The sequence below is a fragment of the Chionomys nivalis genome, chromosome 17, assembly GCF_950005125.1.
Source record: "Chionomys nivalis chromosome 17, mChiNiv1.1, whole genome shotgun sequence".
NCBI lineage: Eukaryota > Metazoa > Chordata > Mammalia > Rodentia > Cricetidae > Chionomys > Chionomys nivalis.
The window spans coordinates 14,808,831-14,829,773 of record NC_080102.1 but is presented as its reverse complement, the minus strand read 5'-3'; the positions used below and the strand labels follow the sequence as shown (position 1 = coordinate 14,829,773).

At 44.6% G+C, this 20,943-nt stretch overlaps 1 protein-coding gene across 1 annotated transcript in view; it reads left to right on the top strand.

Moving 5' to 3' along the window:
- The window catches only part of Ext1 (exostosin glycosyltransferase 1), a 277,355-nt gene that overhangs the window by 1,295 nt on the left and 255,117 nt on the right, over positions 1-20,943 (top strand). The gene's annotated exons all lie outside the window — the stretch shown is intronic.

Sequence of the window (20,943 nt, the reverse complement as noted above, 5' to 3'; positions counted from 1 at the left end):
ATGTCTGGAAACCCGGAGAGACTGATTCTTTCCAGGTCCACAGACACTCGGCCCTATGCTGTTTGTGTTCCTCATGAACATGGGTACCTGTTCTCCGTGGAGTTCGCCAACCTTTAATTTTCATCTTTTTTCCCCCTAAGCTTTAGATTCTTGCTAGCTGCAGGAATATTTAAATTTTAGCCGCCCAACTTGTGACTACTTCTTACTCCGTCCACAGCATTGTTATTTATTAAAGGTTGACTGTAAGTTGGCTGAGGCCTGTGGCTTTGAATGCATTCATTCATTCATTCATTCATTCATTCATTCATTCATTCATTCCCTCACTCCTTTGGACAAGTCCTGGCTTCTTAGGAGAAACTTTAAAATCTGGGCCTCAGGCCCTCTGCAGCAGTAAACTACCCTTGCTAATTTAGATTTCCCTTTCTTCTTTGTCTTTATCTATTTGCATATAAATGTAGACTGTTACTCTTTGAATGGGCTTGAGATGCCTCCTTAGCCTCTGTGGAGAAGAGAGTTTTGTCTAGTTGCTAAGTAACTGAGTTGGTTACTTTGTAACCCCTTTCAGTCTTCCTTTTCCTGGTCTTTAACAGTAGCTGACACACAGGATTGCGGGTCAAAGTTAGAATCCACACATCTGCTTTAAACCGAGGCTAGCAGGTCAGTTTCCTGATAGCTGAGGTCAGTGGCCCAGACTCTCGCTTGTGTCTGGCTGGGAAAGAGTCAGTGAGCTCCTACGGTGCATTTCCACTTTACGCCAGTTAAAAATCAGAGCAGCCTTGTGCTACCCAGGGAAGGAAGGGGGAACCTCTCAGCTGAGTACAACAGGAACTCAGAGGTTGGCCGACTGTGCAATTGATTCATGAAATGCAGAATAGGGGAAATGCTTCCCAAACCTGATTGGATCAGGAAGGAGCAGGGTGGGAAAGGGGCCCTGAAATGAAAGGTTTGATTGTGTCCACAGATTTCCTCAGACTCTCTGGTCTTCGTGGAAGTGATTGCAAGGGAAATTAAAGTCCTCCCAGACTTGATCATAGAGAATGAGGGAGGAAGTACCAAGTACTGGGGTTCTGCTTCTGAACCCCAGGATCTTCTCCAGTTCAAGCATAGGAAAAGCTGAGGCTAGGATCAATTGTGAATCCATATTTTCCTCTTATGCAGAGAAGTTATGTGTGAATGTTGAGTGTTGTGACGGAGTGAATCCTTTTTCTCGCCCCACAAAATACTCTTAAACTGTGGTCAGAAAGAAACTGCTTTGTTTAAAGGACATCCACTTTGATATATTCCGGGGGGTGCTTGTAAGAAAACAGCGCCTTCTAGGAATTTCTTTGGCTGGTATGTGGTAAAGTAACTTGATAAGGTGAGCCTGATCTTTTGATGTCTTTTAAAGAAATCTCATCCCATTTTATAGAAAGATCATGATGTACTTCATTCTGGAAGAGCAGGGGAGCACCGTAGGCAGTTGCGCATATGTTTGGGAGATATCCTGAGTCCTGGACCTCCAGTCATATCTGCCTTGTGATCTTTTCCCCACAGCCAATATTCAGTCTTTACACTTTCTGTGGGAAGCCTACATTCGTTTTCTAGAGAGCAGGGGTGAAGAAAGGGGTGGCTGGCTGGCTTCCTTGCAACTTTGTTTTGCTAGTTTAATGTGATTGATTTTCCACCTTTCTGAGATTGGGCCAAAAAAAAAGAAGTCTGACATTTTCCACCTTTGTCTTGATTTATGTTGAAAGAGCACCTGGGTCAGGGCCTCACGATCATCTCTTTGGACATGTAGCATTTAGATAGAAAACAAGTTTGCTTTTTCTTCATAGCAGGGTTTTCCTTGGTTTTATGTTTGCTTTTACACTTTTTCCAGCCCTGGTTTTGCTTAATAGGATGGGTTAGGAGTGCGGAACCCTTGCACTCACCAGTCTGGAGTTCCTAAAGTTTTAATTCCTTGCCCATCTTGGATCATCAGAGTTGATACTTGCAAATGTTATCTGGTTTCGCTTTTGACTTTGGAATACACAGGGATGAAACCCGAACTCAGAAACCTGGAAGCAGGGTGTCACAGAGCAGACACACCACACACCTATGCTACACGCTGAACGCAATAAAAGCGATGGATGTGATCCTTACCCTGGGGCCTGAAGAACACCTCAGCCCCACTGAGGCTGACCACACCAGGCCTTTGAAGAGCAGGAGATACTGATGTCAGGTCTGTAGAAGTGATCCTTGAGGGTTTAGGTTGTTTTCAGGGTGCTCCAAGCATTCACTTAATAACAAATTGGAAAGACAGGATCAATTTTCATCTACTTCTCGTCTTCATTAGCAAGTGCCTATGAAAAGGTTTCAACTTAATTTGCTTCTGCAGGCAGTCTCGTACAAGTTTGCTTTGGACACCGGATCTGATAATTAGATTGGAAATTTGCAGTACCTTGATCGTGTTAGGCTGGTAGAACGTGAGCAGATGCTTCAACCCCAAACATAGTTGTTTTTTAGTGTTAGTGTGTGATACTGTAGGTTTAAAGTCAGGTGGGTGACGATTCCTGTCCCACTCATGATTTTGTGAAAACTCACACATTGGTCACACCAGCATAGAACAGCTCTATCGGGTGAATGGAAATGTTATCCCAGAGAAAAAAATTAGTTCCTGTAAACTTTGACCCAGCTTTCCAAGATTATATTAAACATCCATTTTTTTTATGATGTACATAATTTTTTACCAATTACATATCGCTTTAGTTTTTCGAGACAGGGTTTCTCTGTGTAGCCCTGTCTGTCCTGGAACTTGTTCTGTAGACCAGGCTGGCCTTGAACTCAGTGATCCACTGTCTCTGCCTCCCTAGTGAGGGCATCAGTACAAACCCCACCACACCCTGCTTTCAGTCACACATCCTGACAGGCGTAAGTGACAGCCACTGAAACAAGTCCCTGGTGGTGATCCAGAGTGAGGCCTTGGAGCAATGCTCTCCATCCTAATCCTTTTTGGCTTCTTAGGCATCCTTACTATGTCTCTGCATGAAGGTCACAGTTCAGATCCCCTTGAAGGTCATTATTCTGGAACTTCAAGTTTGATTATCCCAAACAGAAGGAAGAAATGGTAATGAGAAGTGGCGTCTACTTTTGACGCCCCCATGATTGTTTCCAAGCAGCTTTTGTGAGAACAATCAAGACTATGTAGATCTTTGGACCTTTTTCTAGAAGTGTTCCCTAAAGCTGTACTCCACTAGTATTTAAAAAACAAAAAACATTTCAGTGCAAGTGTGTGCACGTGTCCATATGGAGGCCAGTGCTCTTCTTTTGGTGAGTTTTGGGAAACGAATGTGCAACCTTAGGCTTGGAGACAAGTGCCCTTCCCCACCGAGACACCTCATCAGCTGCAGCCTTGTCATCTTTAAGGTGTCCTTAGGCTTCTAGCATTCTCATTTCTTAGGAGTAGGAAATAGAGGATGGCAAATTTTAGGGACCAGCCGGAACTCCTGACGGCTGTCAGGAGTAGTTCTAGGATGGCTTTTGGGATCTTTCATTAGTCAGCACTCTTCCATTTCTAATTGCAAACCCTTTGGAAATTCTCAGGCCCCAGGACATCTTACCTGGTGCTGGTGATTGGTGTTCCTGCAATTTGATGAAAACATTCCAAAGGGACTGGCAGGCAGCAAAAAAAGAAAAAAAAAATCATATCCAGTTTATCCTATAGCTTAAAGGGCTGTTGCAACTCTTTAAAATGACATCTTCAGAGTCTTGCTGCGGGGTTCATATTTTCTTTTTATTTCTTAATTAAGGTGGGTGTGTCCCAGGAAGTGCTTAGCTTAACTAGTTCTTCTTTTTAATATTTTACTTTATTGTGGCTCTCTATATGGGCTGAAGAATTTAGGGAAACAAATCGAATTGACCAAACAAGTTGAATGAAGACGCCATGGTAGAGGAAGGGAAATGTGCTTGAGACAGGTCCTAACACAGAAGGGCTTTTCTCTTTTTGCTCCATTATCCTAAAGTGGCTTGACAGACACTTGGAGCAAGTTCCTGATGGCCCTGGCCTAACTCTTCGCTAAACGCTTTCCTCCTCAAAAGTGAGAGGCAGGAGCTGCGTGTCACAGGCTTCAAATGTCCAATATTAGTGCCTTTCTCCCCACAGTTGTGTGATGGCACAAAAGTGTTTCTCAAATAAGCTACAGATTAGAAAAAAGCCGACAAGCATGTTTCTGACAGTGAAGCTGTACCCCCTCCCCCAGGTTCTCTCCCCTCTCTGAACCCACTTTTTGCAGAGACCACCTGAAAGTCTGCTTCACAAAGAATTAAGGTTGGGGGTGGGGTGCTATCACTCCTTGGAGGAATATTTGCATTTTGTTTGAGTGCTGAGTAAGGAGTCTCTGAATGGTATCTCTTACTTGAGCTATGGGCCTAAAAGATTGCACTACAATTCGTGACAAACTGCTAAGATTTGACCATATCCTCCTGAGAGGAGGCCACCTTTGTTCCTCTTGACACCGGTTGGGCGGCACAGAATTGACAAAAGGAGACACCATACATTCCGATGGTTACGGTTTAACCTTATATCCTGGAGGATCTGCTGTCATAGACCAGGGTTCTAGAAAACTCTCTCAGTGACTTTGTGGCAGTGTCTTATCAAAGGTTTTGGTGGGTAGGACCTGGCTGCCTGGCTTACAACCACCTTGCAGAGGATCTTGTTGGTGCATATACCAATGTGTAAGCTGAAGCCAGGGGTGCCGAAGGAGCTTGTCCAAGGCTTCCCAGCTCCTCAGTGGCAGAACTTGGGTTGTAGCCCAGGCCTTCTGGCTCCCCGCTCTCTGTCTTTTCACCATAGCCTGCTCCTGCTTCCTGACACTCAGCCGGCAACACAGTGTGTGAAGTCAGGTGAAGTGGTCACTGGAGCCTACAGTCTTCAGGTATCCACGTGGGAACGCTTCTTCGATTGAACGGTTTTCCTACATTGGTCAGCTTCGAAATTGCTGCCCACCTTCCAAGCTGGAAGTGTGCTTATTACTTGACTTCGCCTTTCTGAACTCATTGAAACCATTCAGCAAGTGAATTGTGTATCCATTTCACACATCAGAATGTAGGGCGTAGAGGGGAGGAAACCATGCACGGGATTGCATCCAACGAACTAATGATCCTGTAACCAGGGTCTTTAGATCCCAGAGCCTACATACTCTCAGTCCTTCAAAATGTTGGCGCCCTGGAGAATAAAAAAATCACCCGCTAGTTAGCAAGAGAGCCAGGCGTGTGTTTGTATGACGGTCTTCTCCTTAGTTTGCGCATGCTCCCAAGGAATGGATCAGCTTGCACTTGTGGGAGAAGGAACTCGGTTCTGATGCTGAAACTTTGAACTCCTAGAAGGAAGCATTCGTCAAAGTGACCTTTGATCTCACTGAAAAGTCCCCTGCCAGCTTGGGATGGACCCCCCCCTGGGATGGGGACTGGTGTGATAGTTGTCCCAGGTAGATGTGTGACCCAATAGTCTAGAAAGACCCACTGGGAGTTACAGCTTTCTGACCCAGGGCGCCAGTTCCTCGGCGCCTTCCGCTCTAGAACAGCGGTGATTCTCAACCCAACCCATGAGTCATGACCCCTTTGTGGGGGTTCAAACAACCCTTTCACAGTCTTCACCTAAGACCATCGGAAAACACAGATATTTATGTTATGATTCATAATGATAGCAAAATTACAGCTATGAAGTAGCAACACAAATCGTTTTATGGTTGTGGGGGGAGTCACCTCAACATGAGGAACTGTATTAAAGGGTTGCAGCCTTAGGAAGGTTGAGAGCCAGTGGTCTAGAAAGAAACAGTGTTGCTTGGCTGAGGTGCTGCTCAGGAGTAGATCCTGGTGGTCGAGCTCATGTTAGCAATCCCAGGCACACATAATTCAGGTAACACCTTTTTTTCTTTTTCTTTCTTTCTTTCTTTCTTTCTTTCTTTCTTTCTTTCTTTCTTTTTTTCTTTTTTTTAACACAAATGGCACTGTGGTTCAGTGGACACGAAGACTTGAATCTGGATTACTAGTACGCTTGTCAAAAGCCAGCTCTTCATGGTTATTATTTCAGTACTGGGGAGTTGGAGACTAGAGGATGTTTAATGCTTGCTGGTCACGCAGTCTGGTTTAGTTGGTAAGCTTCAGGGTCAGAAAATAAGGAGACGTGATTGAACCAGGCACCCCATGATGGCACTGACCTCTGTCCAAATGGCTTGTACACACGAATGCCACACGCATGCACACATACGAGCACACGCGCCATACAAACTGTGTAGCAGCTTTTTGTGAGAAACGGCGAAGGTGCAGAATACAGCAAAGCGACATTATGGTTCATTTCTTACCCCGTTGCGGGAGCTAGGCCACGTTAAAGTTTGACTTAGCCACCTAACTTTCTATTTGTATTGTTTTATCTCTGCCTAGCCTAGCACTTTGTCCAGCTATGTGAATTATTTAGTCCGTGGTAAATAAATCTTAACTTCATTGTTTGCCTAAGCTGCCCACGAGCTGCAGCTGGGGCAGCTGCTTTGGTAAGCACACCTCCCAGCCTTCCACAGGGTGCTCTGTCTGCTTCGAAAAGTTGAAATCAGGTCTAAGTGTGCTTTTGGACTTTTTCCTTTCCCATAATTTACGAGCATTCTACTGTCCTACCAACACGACTTTGAAAGTGAGATTTTTGAAAGCACATTTTTCACCTTTAATTCATGTTATAATTTAATCTTTTATATTTTCTCAGTTGGGAGGACGAATTTCACCAGAATGCCTGCTTCCTGACCAACATCTCTTTTTCAAAAACAACAGAGGACTCATGTGCCCACCCTCCCCCCACCCCTCATCCCTCTAGGATGGTAGGTGTTTTTAAGGTGAGGGTGAGTACCCAGTTAGGGAAGTAGCCGTCATTAAATGACAGCTTAGATAAACATTGTAGGTGGTAATTGGTCCTGCAGGGGGTCTTTGAAGCTCCTGGCTCTTTTCTCTTTGAAGTTTTGTTTTGGCTCCAGCCAAAAGCCTCTCTGGTCTCTTTACAGTGCTGGCAGCCCTCGACTTCTCTCAGCAAACACAATGCTAGCTTTCTGGGGGAATCTTGGGGTCTATTGACCTTAGTTGGGGAAGATACCTTTCTTCTAGCATCTTGTATCAGTCGAGACCTTTGCTTCCATTTTCCCTTTGATTGTAGACTCCATGATTCATGGGAAGTGAATTTGGGCAGGTTCTTCACCTCTGGACAGCTAAGTAAGGAATTCTTAAACCTAATCGCATTGTGTTAAGTGTCTTTAAAACCACACACACAGAGTCAACAGTTTATGTCCTTATTTTCAAGCCTTTTTTATATTTTGGTAATGTCACTCCTTTTACTAGCTTGAGATATTTGAAGCAATGCATACTTCCATTTTCCTTTGTACCTTTTTGTCTTATATGAAGCCTTAGACAACTGAGCCTGGGATTCCGAGCCAGAGAATAACTGACTCACAGGATTCCCGGACTAGGTTTTTAACCTCTTGGCCTCGGTTGTGGTATCTGGAAACAGATTAGATTACCAGCCTTGCAGGGTCATGAAGAAGATCAAAAGAGCTGGAGTGTATGTGAATGTACCTTGTAAATGCTAATATGTGCTCTAGGGTGGTGGTGTTATTAAAACCATCTTCCCGTCATGGTCTAAGCAACTATATAGTGGCTCAGTTAGTTATGAAACTAACTGCGTCCCTGAAGTAACTCCGCTCTTCTCTTCCCTGAAACCAAATTCCCAGGTAATTGGTGCTCTGGTGTTCAGTCATTCCCCTGTGGGATGTTGAAAGACCTGACCTGTGGGGGGTCTTCAGGCTAGAGGTGGCAGCTGGCAGGGGGGAGAGGGTGGCATTAGGGGTAGTCCAGTATTTCCTTGATCCCAGGTTCCCTTCTTCGAGAATGCAGGTTATTCCTCTTGCATCTGCCATTACCAGCCAAGAATGACACGTGGAGAGCCACCTTGTGTGAATGGAACTGAGCCATTAGCTGTCTCCTTGAGCTGGCTCAGCAGGTTCTTAGGCTGCAGTGACAAGCACAAAATCTCTCAGGCCACTGTAAGTCACAGGATTTGTTTTAAGGGGACATGAGACAGAAACTAAACTGAAACCACTAAGTTCCCAGGATCCAACACTGTGTACATGGACAGGGAACTTTGTTCCTGCCCAGGCCAGCTTTTCTGTTTCTCTGAGTCTGGCAGCCGCCACTGGTTAGCCTTTTCTCAAAGGTGTCTGTTGTCCAGGTCTGGCGGGAAACCAAGGCTGGTTGACTTTTCCAGGGATCGTCACTCTTGCAGGGAGGAGTCATGTTAGGCCATGACTTGGGTGTGGTAGAGACCCGAGCAGTGGAGGGGTCACCCTATCACACCTCCACTGTTGACTTAACAGTCTCTATTTTGCAAATGGAGTGTTTTTGTTTGTTCATTTGTTTTTGCAAAGATTATTTGACAAGTGGGTGATTGCAAAAGGCAATTATAAACGAACCTCCCTGGGCTAGGGACCGAAATGATAGTTATCTCAGGTAGTTGTGTGATCCAATAATATTGGGAGATTCTGCTTCTGGGACACAGGACACCAGTTGCTCGCAGGGCCTTAGGCTCTAGAACAGGTGGACATCCTTTTGCAAAGCACATCTTGAAGTCGTTTCCTGGACAGGGCGCTGTGGTTAGGGGAAGTTAGTGTGGCAGGGACGATTGAAGCCATATCCTGTTGGCACTTGTGTGTCAGAACCCAGTAGATGGGAACAGCCACACTTCGACTATGTGTTGGTAATTGGGTTGCATCTTCGTCATCTTGTTGAGCTCTTAGCAGGAAAGTACCATTTGCTCAACTGAAGAAACAGAGGCAGAGAACATTTAAGTTGACCTGCATAAGAGCGCACAGACTATGCAAATGCAGGGCTTCTGATTTCTAGGCCTGTGCTCTCCACCATAGTAACCTTGGTGCTTTTGAATGCATAGTCCTCTCTCCAGCCACAGGACCACACTCTTACCAGTTGTCAGGTTTGATTGACGGGTCTCCACCCATCACTTGGGTTTTCACCTAGAATTGATTTCACCAAGTTTAGAGAGAGAATTTCAACCACTTTGGAAGTCTGATTGCCCAGATATAATGATTTGAAGCAGTAAATCTAAAGACAAGAGTTGGATTCTTGCAAATTGATCTGGGAAGATGGGACAGCCGACAAGACAGACTTAAGAAAGTAGGCCTGTGGGCCACAACACTCGGGAGCAGTTGCCGGGCAGTGTAGGATTAGCTGGCCCCGTGTTCAAGAGTGTACTCTCCACACTGCACAGCAGCTACTGTGCCTCTGAGTCCTGGGTAGTAAGTACCTTGCTTGTCACCCGGTAGAGTGTAGGCAAATATTTGATAAGCTACCCTGTAGTTTAGTGCTGCCCCCAAGGCATCATTTGTGTGCACTCTTCTTTGGTAAAGTGGAAAAACCAGTGCATTTCGATCGCTTCTTTAGCATATGGGCGATATAAAAATATTTGGGTGCTCTTAAGACTAAGCTGTCCCTTAGAGAACATGTCCATCAAGCTAACCTTAGCACGTTGCCTGCATGCCCAAGGTACTGAGTGATTGGGCATGAGGAATTGAGATGCAGGGAAAGATGATGCCCGGGAGGGGATGAGGAGACCTGGCATTGTCCCTGGTAGGTATGTCGAGGTACACAACAGCCACGCTCTTAGCGATAAGAACTGATGAGTTGAAAGGCAGAATAGATTCCATCACGTACCCTTGTGTGCGTTCCAGCGCCCTGAGAGCTCATGAAACCGTCTGTGGTGTTGCTGGTGTAAAATAGGATCTCAGCACTGCCTTGTGTGACTATGCCCCAGGGCTCCTCACGGGGAGGTGACACCTTATGGCTGCTGTTTCAGTTGTCCCTGCTTCCTCAACTTCATCCCATCCTCAAGTGAGAGCCATACCCCTCTTCCTACTTTCTTTCCCAACAGCTTCCTGGAAAGCTGCCACCCTGCTCTTTCTCACTTCCGGAGTCACATTTTGGACCCCTGGTCTGTGCTTTCTTAGAACATTTCATGGTTACTGTAGCTTTGGGTTTCTGCTTATTTAACTCTTTGTTTCTCTCTTTCCAGTATATTGCCTGTATGCCGAAGGCAGGAGCCATGGATCCATTAGTGCTTTAATTTTTAATTTGGTTTAGTTTATTGCAATCAGTGTCCACAAAACAGCCTTTGCTGCTTATCAGATGCATATACGCTAGCTATTCAGCGGTGACGTGCATCCTGCCCTCTGATATCATGCAAATGGTATCCCATGTTAGAAGATGCCAGGCTCCTTGAAGAAGAGCAAGGTCATGGAAAGTACAGTGGCCCCATGATGTGGTTGGATGTCCTTGGAGCTTCTGAGAACAGGTCTTGGCTCCAGGCTCCCTAGCGGTGAAGGTCTGGGTTTGTGAAAACATGTGTCAGCCAGCGTTTGGGAAGCCCAGTGAAAGTAAGACTAAGAGATGCTTTGGGGGTTTTTTACTATGGAGGGAAGAAAGCCTCCTTCGGCACATGGCTGGGGACTTTCCCACCGTAGTTCTGGGAAAGCCCTGGTGGGGTTCGGAGGACAACCTCAGGTGCCTGTCTGCTTTGTTCCAGGCAGTGTCTCATTGCTGCTTGTTGCGGTGAACCTCAGCCTTGCTGGCTTCTGAGCACCTAGTGAGTCTCCTGTCTCTAACCCCATCTCGCTGTAGGATAACTGTTATTAGAGACATCGGTTATGGGGTCTGTCCTTTTTATTTGTGTTCTGGAGATAAGAATGCAAGACCTCATGCTTGTATGGCAATGAACCCACCTAGCCATCTCCCTAGCCCTGGTCGTATCATTAAAATTGGTCATTTTTATTGAACCACCTGGAGTGTGGCCACTGTTGACCGTAGATTCCAAGCATGAGGTCTGTTAGGCCTCGTTCCCTTTGATTTATAGGACAGGCTTTCCAGTCTCTCCTCCAAGTTCATTTTGTTCTTTTGGTGATTTACCTGGTTTCCTTTTTTTTTCAAATAGGAAATTCCTTCCAGTATTTATTTATTTATTTTTTTGTTCTTTTTGTATTTTGAGACAGGGTTTCTGTCCCGGAACTAGCCCTTGTAGACCAGGCTGGCCTTGAACTCCCAGAGATCCGCCTGCCTCTGCCTCCCGCCTTCAATCCCAGTATTTTTTGAGGTACTTTCTCCTTGTTCATTTTTTTTTAAAAAAACAACTCTTGTGTTGGTGTGAAAAGTAGCTGAATCAAATGCAAATGAACCAAGAGGGGTTGCTGTACACAAACCCAAGAGGACTAAATGAAAAAGTACCAGGGTCCACTTTTATCATTTAATTTTAATAGTCTCCAGCTACTAACTCCCCGCCTTCAATTTTTTTAAGAAAATAAACTATTATAAAAAACTTTACAAATAGATAAAAAACATCATAACCCAAATTAACTAGACCCAAAGTCTATACAACTTAAGAACTCATTACAGTTCGAAATGACATTCGAAATGGAAGCTGTGAAATTTCACATTAAATTTGAGCCTTTCCGTACCAGTTGTGTGCTGTGTAGCTGTCTGTCACACAAGCTAAACAGGCCACTCAGTAGTAGAACTAGAGCGGCAAGCAGCTGTCTATCCGCTGGCACAACCCGTGTCCGTCTCCACATTTGGGCCTTCCTCACCTCCTGTGTTCAGCCTTCCTTGCTGTCATCCTTCATGTTACTCTGTACCCATATGTACATGGCTCCATCCTGCATATGGGAGAACCAGCAGTTTATTTCTTTCTGAGATTTCCTCTATCTTCCAGAGGTTGGAAGAATAAAAATTTTGTGTTCTTTTTTTTTTTCTCCCTTTCATCTGAGCTCTGTTAACTGGTACTTGAAGCGTTGCTGCTAAGCACACAGCAACATGGTACTTAATAAAGCTATCAGGCTTCTAATGAATTCATGTGGAGATTTTTCATTCAATTAAAAAGCAAGGGGAGGGGGTGAGCGGAAGGTGTACTGTTATTTCTCCTGCTGGCTTCTATTTCCTGCCTTCAGAATCTGCCGTGGCTCCCGAGGGCCTGTGCTCGGCATGTTGCATGGCAATGCTGGGGGTGTCTAGCTTGGATAATCCGCTGCGGTGCTGTGACTCGTTCTTAGTAGGTCTTAAAAACTGACTTGTATTTGCTGACGATCATATAACACTTGTTTAAGTATGAATTATGTTTTTCTGTTCCTCCAAAGGTTGGTAATACTATTTTCCAAAATTATGGCTAGCTCTGTATATCCAAAGTAATTGGAAAATCCAATCAGCAGGGAATCTGACACCAAAATGCTTTTGCTTTGCTGAGAGGCAGAGAAATTTGTGTGCGAAAACACTGCTTCTTATGTGCTACAGGCACCTTTAAAATTCACATTAAAAAAGCTACCTTGAAACAGCGTGTTTTATGATGACCGCATTTTTGAGTATGGTGCAATGTAGCAAACCTTTAAATGCAGAGCGGTGGTCTTTTATTGATTCAAGGAGTAGAAATGTGCAAATTTCTTTATATTTGGATTGTAGAGTTATAGTACATTTTTTAAAATGAACAGTAGTTTATGTTAAGATAAAATTTAACTACCTCAGCTTTAGTACAGGTAAAAGATTCCAGTAATATTTTAATGAATTTATTTTATGTGTTGCCGTGTCTAAGAAGAAACTCAAGTAAGGATAATAGAGGGCAGAAAGGATTAAATGTCAAAATAAATGATAGGCTTCAGTAAAGATAAGTGAAGAAGTCATTACCTGTAAGTCAAAGAAGCAGGAATCCGAGAGGAGAAGCTAACATGAGGAGTGTCGCCAGGGTGGCGTTTCTTCAGGTGGCTCCCTGTTTCTTTCCTCTAGAGTTTCCGTGAGGTCCCTGGTGACTGGGGGTGTCATGTCTGCACACAGTATCTGTCTGTAGCTGGAAATGTGTGTGTGTGGGCGACACCTGTGTTCAGTTTACTCTAAGCCGTTGGGGTCAGGCAGTCTCCTTTAGAGAGATGGACAGTGAGATTACAGAAGCAGATGGGAAGGGTTGAATCACGCCTCTAATCCCAGCACTCAGGGGGTGGAGGCAGGAGGATCCGAAGTTTAGGGTCATCCTAGGCTAAAAGAACCACAACTATTAATCCAACCCCTCACCCCCTACTCCCAGGGGGGAAAAAAGGGTCAGAGACCTGCTCTTCCTTTGTCGTGAAAGTCTTGCGTGGTGTAGGTGAGCAAACAGAGGACCAGGAAGGTTGGGCAGCTTGCTCAGCATGTCGGCAGTAAGGGAACACTCATTTCTCAACTTGGAGCTCAGAGGCACATGCAAGTGATATGTGCAGGCTCTGGAGACGGCGATTTGAGTTCCAGTGGGGTCTCTATCACCGTCTGTGAGGCGTAGGGCAGCCTCTTTGTGCATCTTCACTTTTAAGATGGGATGGTGATAGTTTCCACATCGTAGGGTTGTTGTGGCGAGGGGTGACTAGGTAAGGATACATGCCACATGCTTAGACCAGGCCTTGGCGCATGGTAAACACTCGGTGAGAAGCCCCAGCCCCTGCCATTCTTCACCTGCCTCAGTAAGACCACATGAGACTCAGGATTTCAGACTCATCGTTTGTGTGTGCGCATCGTTCTTTTAATTTCGTTTCTTTCATTTGACCTATCTGTGTACAGCTCATTACAGTTGTAGTGTGCAAGGTGATACGGTAGCCCGCCAGTCGGGGAGAAACTCCTGGTGGTTTGGCAAGTGCCCAGAATCCCAACCACCTGTCGGAACCGGTGCTGAAACACAGAAGATTTTGATTTTCCCCGCAGTGGTTCAGCCAAGCATGCCAATCATCAGTATGATATTGTGTCTTAAAAAAAAAAAAAAAAAAAAAAAAAAAAAAAAGGCTTCTTTTATGGAAGTATTTGGTTTCTCCCTGGTCCTGTGATACTGATCAGTGCATGGGCCTCATTCCTGCTTCTTGCAAAACCATCAAAATGTGATGGCAGACATGACCGTGAGATCCCCCTGAAGTGGCTCTCAGAGATAAACCTGTGTGGGACACAGAAGGTAAAACTAAATTTTTTCTCTCTCCAGCAATTCAAGTAGCCCAGCGAGAGATCCCATCCTGCTGGGGTATTAGCAAACCAGAAAGCCATAGTGGGGGATAACCTTGCGCTTTGAACAATTTGCGTGTTTATTAATAAGCAGCGACACTTCCTTTAGGATGGTGGCACTCTCCAGCCGCAGGACCAAGACCTCTGTGCTGTTTCTGCGTGTTATATTTAAGCAGTGTGCACCTGTCCTTGGCGATGAACTTGCAATTGCAGCCACGGTGAAGTCAGGGAGGAGATTTTTAGACTGGGTTTTAAAGATCTGGGTGCACTCAGACACCCTGGAGCTCCACCTTTCATTCCCTCCCGGGAGACACAGCTGTGGTCTCCAGCGAACACACTGTCAGGATTGTGACGTGATTCCTATTGGAGCCCACATTAAAGAAGTTTTGCTGTCATTGGGTCAGCTGTGTGCCCTGGAACCTTACCATATCCAGAATGGGGGGTGGGGTGGGAACTGTGTTGGGATGGGATTGTATTCTTATTTCAGCTGGACGCTGTGTAGCTGGCATATGCTTTGTGAGGAGTGACTGGTGAGTGGTTCCTGATGTGTAAGAAAGTCATCTTCTTGCCGTCACCCCAAATTTGATACTGCTTGGGAAAGGCAGGGTGTGTGTTTTATAATGATATATATAAAATGGTAATTTGGGAACAGCATTTTGTATAAGGAGCATATAACCCAATCAATATCTTTTTATTTTTTTCCCATCTCTGAGAATATCACAAGGGTGATGTTGGCCTTTTTTTTTTTTTTTTTTTTTTTTTTTTTAACACCCCACCATGTAGCTCTGGCTGGCCTGGATCTCTCTAAAGACCAGGCTTGCTGCCTCTCACTCACAGAGATCCACCTGCCTCTGTTTTTTAAGAGCTGGGATTAAAGATGTAAACCACCGAGCCTGGCTTGTTGTACTACATTGAAAATAAAAACTGAAGAACCATGCTCTCCAAAGGACTTGTTTGGAGAGAGGGTTCTCCCTTTCTTGTCCTGTGATGGCTCTTATCTTTTTCTTCCACTTCCCTTCTCTCTCTCCCCTTCCTTCTCCCCCCCCCCACCCCTTTCCTCTCTTTTCTTTCTCTTTTGGTGTGTTTATATGATTGTATAGTGTATTTGGGGGTGTGTTTGTGGGAGTGTATGGTTATATGGGGTACGCATGCTGACACCCGTTGGTTCATTGTCCAGAATAGTACTGTAGGGTGTGTTCTATCACACTCTCTTAATCCTTTAAGACAGGATGTCTCAGCAGGGTGGTGGTGGCTCACGTCTTTAATTCCAGCACTCAGGAGGCAGGCAGAACTCTGTGAGTCCAAGGCCAACCTTTTCTACAGAGTGAGATCCAGGATAGCCAGGGATAAACAGTGCAATCCTGTCTCAAAAGCAAACCTGAAAGACAGGGTGTCTCTCTGAGTTCCAAGCTCACTGGTTGGCTAGGCTGGCTAGCCAGTGAGCTCCTGGGATCCACTTGTCCCTGCCCCTCATTGTTGGGGTCATGTTTAATTATGCCTGGTTTTTTGGTATGGGTGCTGTGTGTTTGAATTCAAGTCTTCTTGCAGCCTTGTTCTGTTCTCTTGATGTCTTTTCAAATTAGAAATGGCCTTTCTTCTAGAAAGCTGACTTAGAGAGACAAGGAGCAGTGTTATAAAATGCCACATTGTATTTCCAGTAAATGCTTTTCATTAGATGAGGTACAATAATTAGAATTTTTGGACTTATCTCTAAAAGTAGAAAACTCTTATTTTTGGAACTCTTAGGCAAGATGGCCTGGGCACTTAATCAGTGTGTTCTATTTAGGACATGGCTTAAGGGCTATCATTTGAAGCCTGTCATTTCAGGCCCCCTTGGGGGTGTAAAAATGGCCTAGTGATTTTTGAGATAGCAGAACAGTCAGCAGGCCGTTTGGAAGCCCGGTGTTCCTTGTTAATCACCGCCTTCATCTAGCGAAGCCTCTATTAAGTGTTTCTTTGTCCACATGGAGCAGGTGAGATGGTAATCTTAGAGGGAAGTTCCAGTGTTTGTGGAGGGGCTTCTAAGTTCCGTCGCTTTAATTCTCCCATCCCTCATAATTTCAGGGATATATCAGGCATGCAGACTTTCTGGGTTCTCCTGTGTCATTAAGGCCCCATGAATTCTGGGGCTTAGACTGACAGCTAAGGACTCACTCTTTGTTTTGGGACCATACATCTTTCTACTCTGAATTGTAATTTTTTTTTTTTTAAGTTTTTATCTTCCCAGACTCCTGCACCTTCGTGGGGGATGTTGGTTCATTCTTCGGGTTCCAGAGGTTCCTTCCCAATGTGTTAGTGTGCCTGATGTGTGCTTAGCAAAGGTTATTACATTTGACTAGAGGTGTCTGTGTGTGCACGTGTACATGCATGTGCCTTTGTGACTGTGTGTATGCTTCTCTCTTTCTCTCTGTGCATGTGTGTGTGTATTTGTGTGCACATGCATGTGCATGCCTGTGTATGTATGGGGGGTGGGGCCCATCCTGAGGGCCGGTGGGGATTGAACTTCAGGCCTCTTTGATGAGGGTTGAACTATGTTTTGCCTGTGTCTGTTTTTTCAGTGCAAAAGTCCCAGAACCAAAACAAATGACAAGAATATGTCCAGTTCTGGGCTTTAGAACAGTGTCTTTAAGGGGAGTTGGAGAGATGGTTCAGTGGCTGAGAACACTTGTTGCTCTTGCTTAGGACCTGGGTTTAATTCCCAGCACTCATGTGGCAGCTCCCAAGCATCTCTAACTGCGGTTCCAGAGGATGCAATGTCCTCTTTTGACCTCTGCTGGCACCAAACACACATGGAGTACCATGCATGCATATAGGCAAAATATATATACACATAAAATGAGAGAAAGAGAGAAAAGAGGGAGAGGAGAGGAGGAAAGAGAGAGAGAGAGAGAGAGAGAGAGAGAGAGAGAGAGAGAGAGAGAGAGAACTTGTTGCCTTTCTAGAGGACTTGGGTCTGATTGCTAGCACCCACAGGCAGCTCCTGTCTATCACTGAAGTTCTGGGGGACTTTGGTGGCAGTGGCAGCGGTGGGGTGGGGGTCGTATCTGACATCCCCTTCTGGTCTCCACAGGTACCAGACATGCATGTAGTGAACAACATACATTCAGGCAAAACAAACATGCACACACATGTTTTTAGACTTAAAAAAATATTGAAGATATTTTTGGTTTATGTCTTTTCCAATTTGCGAGGAAGCCAGCCCTCCCTGGCTTCTGGTGAAAAACATGTACTGAGGAGACCTCCCCCCCCCACCATTTGCCCCAAATAGATTTTATCATCAGGTTATTTGGATACTTTCTGCTCTGCTCTTTAAGCTGATCATAGTTTCCAATGTCAGCACCATGAGAACTGGGATGGTGTTTATTTGTTTTTTGTTTGTTTCTCTGGTACTTAGCCTATCTAGAATCCCAAAGAAATATTTGTTAAACGAGTATCTTTGGTCATGGTGGCCTGTTAGTGAAGAAAGGAAGGTTTTGGAGCTGATAAGTGTAACTCGATATATATTTTTTTGAATAAACAATCTAAAAGATGTTGAATAAGAAAAGTAAATTTAAAAGAGATTATTTTTTTTCTCCCTTGAGGTTCAAGATAATAGGAATAAAATTAGAGATTTATCAAAACAAGATGATGATCCGCAGGTTGAAAATAGCTTCAGTCTTTGTTATTCTGGTGACAAGCAGAACTACTTCTGGCCCGCAGAGTACTGCATTATTAGTATTAAAATGTGAACTGCACTGTGTTGTCTAGGATGGGCAACTCATCCTTGATCAGGTGCAGATGATAGTGTATCGAAACTGGCTTCCTTTTGAGGAGCAGGCTGAGGGATGCTTGTCCTGAGTGTATGTTTTAATGTCAGCTTGACATAAGCTGGGATCATTTGCTAAGAGGGAAATTCAGCTGACAACAATACCTCCTTAAAACATGCTCTTCTACAAGACTGCAGGTCATTTTTTTGACTGATGCCTGGTGTGGAGGGGTCCAGCTCTTTGAGGCAGTTCTGTTCATGTGCAGTCGATCCTGGGATGTAAACTGAAGAAGCCAGGAGTAACAAACCAGTAAGCGATATTCCTCCGTGGTCTCTGAGTTCCTGCCTCAAAGTTCCTGCCTTAATTTCCTTCAGAGATGGACTGTGATTTGTATGTGAGAAAGTTTAAGTAAGCCGAACAAAGCCTTTTCTTCCCAGGTTGCTTTTTGGTCGTGGTGTTTATCACAGCAATGGTAAATCTATGGGTTTCTGGCAGCACCACCGCAGAAGAGCCCTTGCTCATTCCTTAGGTGCTTTGGCTCCTCTCATACCAGCACTGGCGAAGAGCACCAACCATATGCTGTGCTCAGCCAAGATCTGTGGGGACCGGGAAGCTTTCGTAGACTGCCCTCGCAGCCCCAGCCGTCCATGGAGGCTCACAGATAGAATTCTGTGCTGTCATCTCCTGGGACCTGGGTTCCAATGCCAGTCTCAGCTTCCACCGACTCCTTAGGCCACTTCATTTTTTTTTCAAACGAGCACTTCTGTCCGTCCCTGAAAGGCATGGATTCTGTACACCCTCTCTTTCTAGGTTCTCTCCAGGATCAAGGCTGTTCTCAAAAACCCATCTTCTTGCACATCAGGGTGCCCTGTTACCCTTTTTCTTTTCCTTTTTTTCCCTTTCTTTTCCTTTCCTTTCCTTTCCTTTCCTTTCCTTTCCTTTCCTTTCCTTTCCTTTCCTTTCCTTTTGTAATCCCCCCCCCTTCTCTCTCTCTCACACACACACAGTCCCCTACTTTATCCAGTATTGGGTCTTCTGCTGGCCTTCAGTCAAGCTCTTCCAGCCAATAAGAGTTCCCATCTCAGAGCTGAGTGTGATGGCTTTCATTTGATCTCAGCACTGGGGAGACTGAAGCCATCCTGGGCTACAAAGTGAGATTCTTGTCTCAAAGCAAAAAAAAGAATTTTAGAAGTTTGAGTTTTATATTGAATTGTTAAGAAAGAGTCGTGCAAAGATTACAGCAGAAGCCACAATTGGTTGTCTGATGTGGCGAAACAGAAAGTGAAGTTATAGTACTCACGTGTAAAAGGTTTCAGCTTACAGGAGTGAAAGTTCCTTGTGCTGTGTTTTCCATTGACCACTTTAACATGTCAGTGTGTGCTCTTGGCTGAGCACATGGCGATCCATTGTCATGACAGTGGAGTGATTATGCGCATGCTCTCTGGGGGTAGTTACAAAAAGACCACACAATTGTGTATCCAGCCATGTCCTGCATCAGCATGTCTAGCTCTCTCTGATTCTCTTTTGATAGCTGTAAGGCATTTTGTTTTGAAAACAGTTCTTTGATTACATTATAATGGAGTGCAATTGAAAAATGTCTTTTATTCACCTCTGATGTTTGGAGAATAATAAGTACTTTGATTTTGTTTGTTTTAGTAAAATTCTGGGGTGTGGACTTTTGGTTTAAATGCCACCTTTTCAGTTACCTATATCTACTAAAGAAATCTTAAAAGCTGTAGGATTTGATTTTTTAAAATATAAAAACACAGCATTTTTCCCCCATTTAGCCAAAAGGCCAAAGTCCGCTAGCCAAAGACTGCTGGTCTCATTGAGAGAGAGAAATAGAGAAAAGCTTTCCCTGAGTTGGCACTCCTGAGAGTCTGACAGAGAGAGTGGCACTTGAGGTGTGACCCCTTACGCTCCTGGCCTGTGAGAAAGAGTGCATGGGTAGGCTTGGTGGGGAGCAGGCTGCCAGACCCAATTCCTGGCTGTTCCTGGTGACTTCCTGCAGTCATCTTAAAATGTGCTTATTTTCTGTCTTGGAACAAGTAAGTCCACATCCTAACTGGACAGATCATCAAGTCTAGGACCTGCCATGAGTGGGCCATACCATGACTGAATCAAAAGGTTTGAACAATAAACAAAAGCAGAGAGGGGAAAAGTTAAGGGAAGGCTCCACCTCGTTTCATTGTGAGGCTTACATGCTGCATGTTGAGTTTTTACTTTCTGATTAGAACTGACAGTTGAGCAGATAAGATTTACTTTGTGGGGTCAGGAGGAAGCTGTCAGATTTTAGTTTGACTGTTCCCTTTTTCTGGGTTTCCTTCCTTCTGCTCCCCTAGCCTCCCCCTCTTTCTTCTTTCTTTCTTTCTTTCTTTCTTTCTTTCTTTCTTTCTTTCTTTCTTTCTTTCTTTCCTTCCTTCCTTCCTTCCTTCCTTCCTTCCTTCCTTCCTTCTTTCTTTCTTTCTTTCTTTCTTTCTTTCTTTCCACATGACTGCTTTAATTAGATGACACCTACACCTACTATTTATCAACATTTCTCTGTGCTGTTTGCAGATGAAGTCAGAACCATACCAAAATTCACTAATTATTATCTATCTATCTATCTATCTATCTATCTATCTATCTATCTATCTATCTACCTATCTATCTACCTTGGCACAGGGTCCTGTCATGTAGTCCTGATGGGCTGGTACTGGCTACTTATGTGAAGCTCTCCTTCAACTTCTCATGATCCTCACGCCTTACCCTTCCAAGTTCTGGGTAATGGGCATGCATGATCCTATCCAGTCCATTCTCTCTCAACGGCTTTCCCTAGATATCTCAGAAGGGACCTGCTTGGGTTCATAAAGAAGGTCTCATATGCTGTGTGTGGTTCAGACACATTGACTTTGTATTTTCTTCTCACCTCTTGGTTTTATGTTTCCATGAATGTTGGCCTTCATTTCCCCCAAACAGGCCAATGAATGACCTTGATCAAGTATCCCCTGCTGAATCCAATTCCTGAGTAATAAGCTGAGGAGCGTGTATCCCTTGCCAGCTCAGAGAAGAAGGGGCACTCCGCAGTTGCTGGTTGATACATTTACTTTCTACCTGCTGGCTTTCAACAGTATTAATTTTTATGTGCTCTTTGTGGATTGCA